This window comes from Physeter macrocephalus, chromosome 1, assembly GCF_002837175.3.
Source record: "Physeter macrocephalus isolate SW-GA chromosome 1, ASM283717v5, whole genome shotgun sequence".
Classification (NCBI taxonomy): Eukaryota; Metazoa; Chordata; class Mammalia; order Artiodactyla; family Physeteridae; genus Physeter; species Physeter macrocephalus.
The window spans coordinates 85,762,468-85,768,746 of record NC_041214.2 but is presented as its reverse complement, the minus strand read 5'-3'; positions in this window follow the sequence as shown (position 1 = coordinate 85,768,746).

The window sequence follows — 6,279 nt, the reverse complement described above, 5'->3', positions numbered from 1 at the left end:
CTGCTCCTCTCTGAGCTGCAGTTTCCCCCTTTGTGAAATTCAGGGATGTTGTAAATTTCATCTAATCTGCAGGGTGGAAGGGAAAGGGGGTTTGGTGTGGTAGGTTGAACGTTGGTGGGGGGTTATGAGACCTGTGTTCGAGGCCTAGCTCTACGACTTGTGGGGAGGTGGCTCAGCCTCTTTTTGTTGTAGTTATTTCGTTTGTAAGAGGGGGATAATGATCCAGGCCATTAGCTACTTCACAGCTTATGAGTCAATACAATGATAGATCAGTGAATGCAAAAACTTTAAAACCACTTTACTGGTGCCTTTACAGCCCTTCCAGCATCCATGCTCTATGACTCGGTGTCACAAAGAGGGATTGGAGGAGAGGAGTTATTAATTAGCATTAATATAAGAGCAGTCCATCCTGAGAATAAGTTGATCACTGACTGTGAATGTCATAGTCCTTAGCAGGAAAAGCCAAAAGATGGGACTTTTAACACTCTGTGGGACTGGTTGTGCTGATCAAAATCAACTTTTCTGAAGTCTACAGGAAATTGGACTTCTTGACATTTTGTTGAAAGGCTTGTACCCTAAAAAAGTGGATGGAGACCTGGCCAGTAAATCACTTCTTCCCCTGCTCTTTAGACGGTGTTCATATTCTGTAGCCACTTTGTGACAGGGGACATAGGTGTTTCCTCACCTATAAAGTGGGGTGCGTTTTCTCTGCCCCTCTAACTTATGGGAGCGTTGGGAGACTCCACTGGTTAACAGGTGAGAAAGTGCTTTGTAAATAAAGAGTAAGGTGCTAGGTAGGTTTGCACTGTACGTGCGTGTGCACACACACAGAAAGGACTATTATTGCCCATTTAACTGGAGCTTAAATGAACACGTTGCAGAAATATCGTGGCCTTGTGGACCTCAGTACAGGGATCCAGTATCATGGATGATCTGGCTCAAAAGAGGATTCTTCATTCAGAGGTAACACCCGGCTGCTCTCTCTGAATGAACAGCACTGGGGTGCCCTGCTTGATCTCACCGCCTGAGGGGGTGGCCCTGTGGACATAGGCAGGTCTTGGGTACTGTTGCCCGAGCACAGTGATGACCAGACAGCCAAAAGGTAAAATACAGACTGAGTGCTCTTCATTCTTTGCTTTCTCACTTGCCTCCCCCTAAGCCCCTGGTCCACCAAAATACCCATGACTCCCTCAAGCAGCACAGTGAAGTCCTGCCCCACGATTTTGCATCTGCCACTTCCCCTGCCACCGTCTCTCCACCTTCTCTGCTTATTAAGTCTGTCTCATCCTTCAAGGTCCTATGCAGTGTCCTCCTTTGTGAGGACACAGCCCTCAAGCTCCTAACGCAGTCAGAACTGACTGCCCGCCCCCATCCCCACCTTGGAACTTTGTCCTGCCCTTTGACCCACAATGTGGGTTTTGTATTAGCATTCTTTGTGCACACACCTCTCTCCCTGCTTACTCTGTGAGCTTCTGAGGGGCAGAAACCAAGTCTGATTCCTCTTGGTGGCCCAGTCCCTAGTACTGCGGCTGGTGCATAGCAGTAAGTTATGCATTAAATGTTGCCCTGCATTTACCCTGCCCCTCAAAGTGTCAGAGAGTGATGTGAAGGGATTGTGGGAGGGGAGGAAAAGATGAAACCTTTCCTTTTCATGTTTATTTAAACTAAATCCAGTTTTGGTTTTGCCTTGCATCGCAGCCAATTTGAAAATCTAAAAAACTGCTCCACTGTGATTGGCAATTTGAATGTAAATTTAATTAACACTCCTTTCTAAGTGTTTCAGTCCTGCCCAAATAAGGCATTCCTTTGCTGCCTCCTAAGTGACTCTAGGAACTCTTTACAGAAATGGTTCCTGGCCAAGTGGACAGGAAAACAGCTCTGCTCAGGGGCCTAGCCTCACAAAATACCCTGTGCATTAATCTCCACTGGTTTACTTCCATGGGAAGGTATGAACTTCGCACTCTGGAAAGGACCCAGTGGCAAAGGCCCTGTTTCTAAGGTCCCTATTTACATGTTCACTCAGAGAACGTCGTGACCAGGGGGAGAATCTCTTCCTCTAGTTCTTAGTGAGGGGTCCCAGGACCACCAGGGATTCACAAAAGTAGTAAACAAGGCTCTTTGATGCTTTTCAGTATTTCAGAAAGCCTGAGATGAGGGTGCAGGACCTACTATAATGTGAAGCTTCTGTGTGTTTTGTTCTCTTGTTTTTGGCTCCACTCAATATGGTAGCAGTGGATAGTTCATGCTAATAAAAAGTTACCCAGAACTGTATTTAATTTTTTAGGTCAAATCAGTTTTTTATTGAGGTATCACTTACAAAATAATATTTACACATTTTATGGATGCAGTTTGATAAGTTTTTGGCAATTGTGTACAGTTGTGTAACTACTACCACAGCCAAGAAATAGAGCATTTTTGTCATCCCAAAAAATTTTCTCATGCCCCATCACAGTGAACACCCTCCCTAGACACCCTGCTCCAAGCAACTGCGAATCTTGTCATTATAGTTTTGCTTTTTCTAGAATTTTATATAAATGAAATGATACAGTACGTTGTCTTTTGTATTTAACTTCTTTCACTCACCGTCAAGTTTTTGAGATTCATCCATGTCGTTGCATGTATCAATATTTTGTTTCTTTTTATTGCCTAGCAGTATATCATAGGATAACTACAATTCGTTTGTCCATTCACCCATTGATGAACAATTTGTGTTGTTTTCAGATTTGGGCTGTTAAGAGTATGTGGCTGTGAATAATGTTGCTATAAACATTTGCATACAAGTCTTTGTGTGAATACATTTTCATTTCTCTTGGGTAAATACCTAGGAGTGAAATTGCTGTGTTGTATGATGGGTATACCTTTAACTTTATAAGACGCTGCCAAACACTTTTTCAAAGTGACTGTGCCATTGTGCCTTCCCACTAGTGGTGCATGAGAGTCTGATCCCCATTCTAACACCTGGTGTTGACAATCTTTTTGATTTTACCCATTCTAGTGAGTCTGTAGTGGTATTTCATTGTGGTTTTAATTTCCCTGATGACTAATCATGTCCATATTGGTTAGTCATATATCTTTGTTGAGCAGGTATCTGTTCAAATCTTTTGCCCATTTTTTATTGCATTGTTTGCTTTCTTATTGTTCTGGATACAAGTCCTTCACCAGTTAGGTATTTTACAGATACTTCCTCCTAGTCTGTGGCTTGTCTTTTCACTTTTAAATGTATCCTTAGATGAGCAAAAGTTTTTAATTTCGATGAAGTCCTTTTTATTTTATGTATATTTTACAATTCATGCAGTTTGTGTCATGTTTTGGTAATCTTTGCCAGCACAACATCACAAAGATTTTCCCCTCTGTTTTCTTCCAGAAATTTTATTATTTTAGTTCTTATGTTTAGGTCTATGAGCCTTTGATCATTTTGCATATGGTGTGAGGTAAGGTGTAAGATTCAATTTTTTTTCTCCATGCTGATATCCAGTATCATTTCTTAAGACTACCCATTCCCCATTGAAGTACCTTGGCACTATTGTGAAAAGTCAATTGACTGTGTAAGTGCAAGTCTATTCCTGGACTCTATTCTGTTCCATTGATTTATATGTCTATAATTATGCCAATGCAATAGTCCTGATTATTGAAATCAGGGAGTGCAAGTTCTTCAAAGCTTGTTTATATTTTAAAGATTATTTTGTTTTTGTTTTTGTTTTTGTTTTTTTGCGGTATGCGGGCCTCCCACTGTTGTGGCCTCTCCCGTTGCAGAGCACAGGCTCCAGACACGCAGGCTCAGTGGCCATGGCTCACGGGCCTAGCCGCTCCGCGGCATATGGGATCTTCCCGGACCGGGGCACGAACCTGCGTCCCCTGCGTCAGCAGGCGTACTCTCAACCACTGCGCCACCAGGGAAGCCCTATTTTGGGTATTTTTGATTCTTTGCTTTTCCATATAATTTTAGAATCAGCTTATCAATTTCTTCAAAACAAGCTTGGTAGGATTTTGATCAGGCTTGCATTAAATCTATAGATCAGTTTGGAGAAAATAAACATTTTAACAGTGTTGAATCTTGAAATCTATGAACATGGTATACCTTTCCATTTATTTACATTTTCTTTAATTTCCCTTAATAATATTTTGTAGTTTCCAGCGTGCAGGACTGGCACCTTTTTTTTTTTTATGGGCTGTTCTTTTTTTTTTTTTTTTTTTTAATTTTATTTTTTTATACAGCAGGTTCTTATTAGTTATCTATTTTATACATATTAGTGTATATGTGTCATATATATATATATATGTTAAATTTATTCCTAAGTATTTTTATACTGTTTGTAAGTGGAGTTTTTTTTTTAAAAATTTTTATTTCCCAATTGTTCATTACTTATATGTAGAAATACAATAGCTATTTTATTAAACTTTTTACTTTGAAATAATGTAGCTTCACAGGAAGTTACAAAGGTAGTACAAAGGACCCATGTACCCTTCACCCAGTTTCCCCCAGTGGTTATAGTAGAATATTAAAACTAGGAATTTGACATTGGCACAATGGGTGTGTATCATTATCATATGTATATATTCATGTAACAACCACCACAACTGAGATACAGAAATAGTCCATCACCACAAAGGTCTCCCCTGTCTACTGCTTTATAATCACACCCATCCCCCTCTCCCACCATCCCTAAACTTTGGCAACCACTAATCTGTTTTCTATCACAATAATTTTATTATTTCAAGAATGTTGTAAACATGGAATCATACAGTATGTGGCATTTTGAGCTTGGCTTTTTTCACTCAGCGTATGCCCTTGAGATCAATACAAATGGTTGCATGTATCAACATATCATTCATTTTTTTTAAGAACATTGTTTATTTTTATTTATTTATTTATTTATTTATTTATTTTTGGCTGCATTGGGTCTTTGTTGCTGTGCGTGGGCTTTCTCTAGTTGCAGCCAGTGGGGGCTACTGTTTGTTGCGGTGTGCGGGCTTCTCATTGTGGTGGCTTCTCTTGTTGCAGAGCACGGGCTCTAGGCGCGTAGGCTTCAGTAGTTGCAGCATGTGAGCTCAGTAGTAGCGGCACTCGGGCTGTAGAGCGCGTGGGAGTCAGTAGTTGTGGTGCGCCGGCTCAGTAGTTGTGGCCCACGGGCTTAGTTGCTCCGCAGCATGTGCGATCTTCCAGCATGTGGGATCTTCCAGGACCAGGGATCGAACCCACGTCCCCTGCATTGGCAGGCAGATTCTTAAGTACTGCGCCACCAGGGAAGCCCATATCATTCATTTTTATTGCTGAGTAGTATTCTATATTATGTATACACCACTGTTTGTTTGAACATTCACCTACTGAGAGAGATTTTGGTTGTTTTCAATTTGGGGATGTTACGAGTAAAGTGGCTAAGAAAAATCATGTATAGGCTTTTGTGTTGACATAGGTTTTCATTTCCCTGGGATGTATGCCTACAAGTACAATTGCTATGAGGTATGGTAAGTGTGTGTTTAGGTTTTAAAGAAACTGCCAAGCTGTTTTCTAGAGTGGCTGTACCATTTTACATTCCCACCAGACATGTATGAAAGATCCAGTTTCTCTGCATCCTTGCCCGTATTGTGACTATTTTTAAAATTTTAGGTCTAATAGGTACATAGTGATAGTTCATCGTGATCTTATCTTGCATCTCTCTAATGGCTAGTGATGTTTAACATTTTTTCATATGCTTGTTTGCATCTCTAAGTCTTCTGTAGTAAAATGTCTCTTTATGTCTTTTGCCCATTCCGTAACTGGATTGTTTGGTTTTTTTACTGTGGAGTTTTGAGAGTTTTAAAATATATTCTAGATATAAGTTCTTTTTCCAGATATGTGGGTTGCAAATGTTTTCTCCCAGTCTATGCTTATCTTTTCACACTCTTAAGGGATCTTTTGCAGAGCAAAAGCTTTTAATTTTGATTAAGTACAGTTTATCAATTTTTTATTTTATGGGTGATGCTTTTGGTCTAAGAACTTTTTACCAAACCCCAGGTCTTGAAATTTTTCTTCTGTGTTATTATCTAAAAGTTTTATGGTTTTATGTTTTACATTTAAATCTATGGTCCATTTAAAGTTAATTGTAAAAGGTGTGAAGTTTAGGTTCTTTATTTTTTTTACCCTGAATATCCATTTGCTGTAGCACCATTTGTTAAAAAGACTGTTCTTTTCCCATTGAATTGCTTTTGCAACTTTGTTAAAAATCAGTTGGCCCGGGCTCCCCTGGTGGCGCAGTGGTTGAGAGTCCGCCTGCCGATGCAGGGGACACGGGTTCGTGC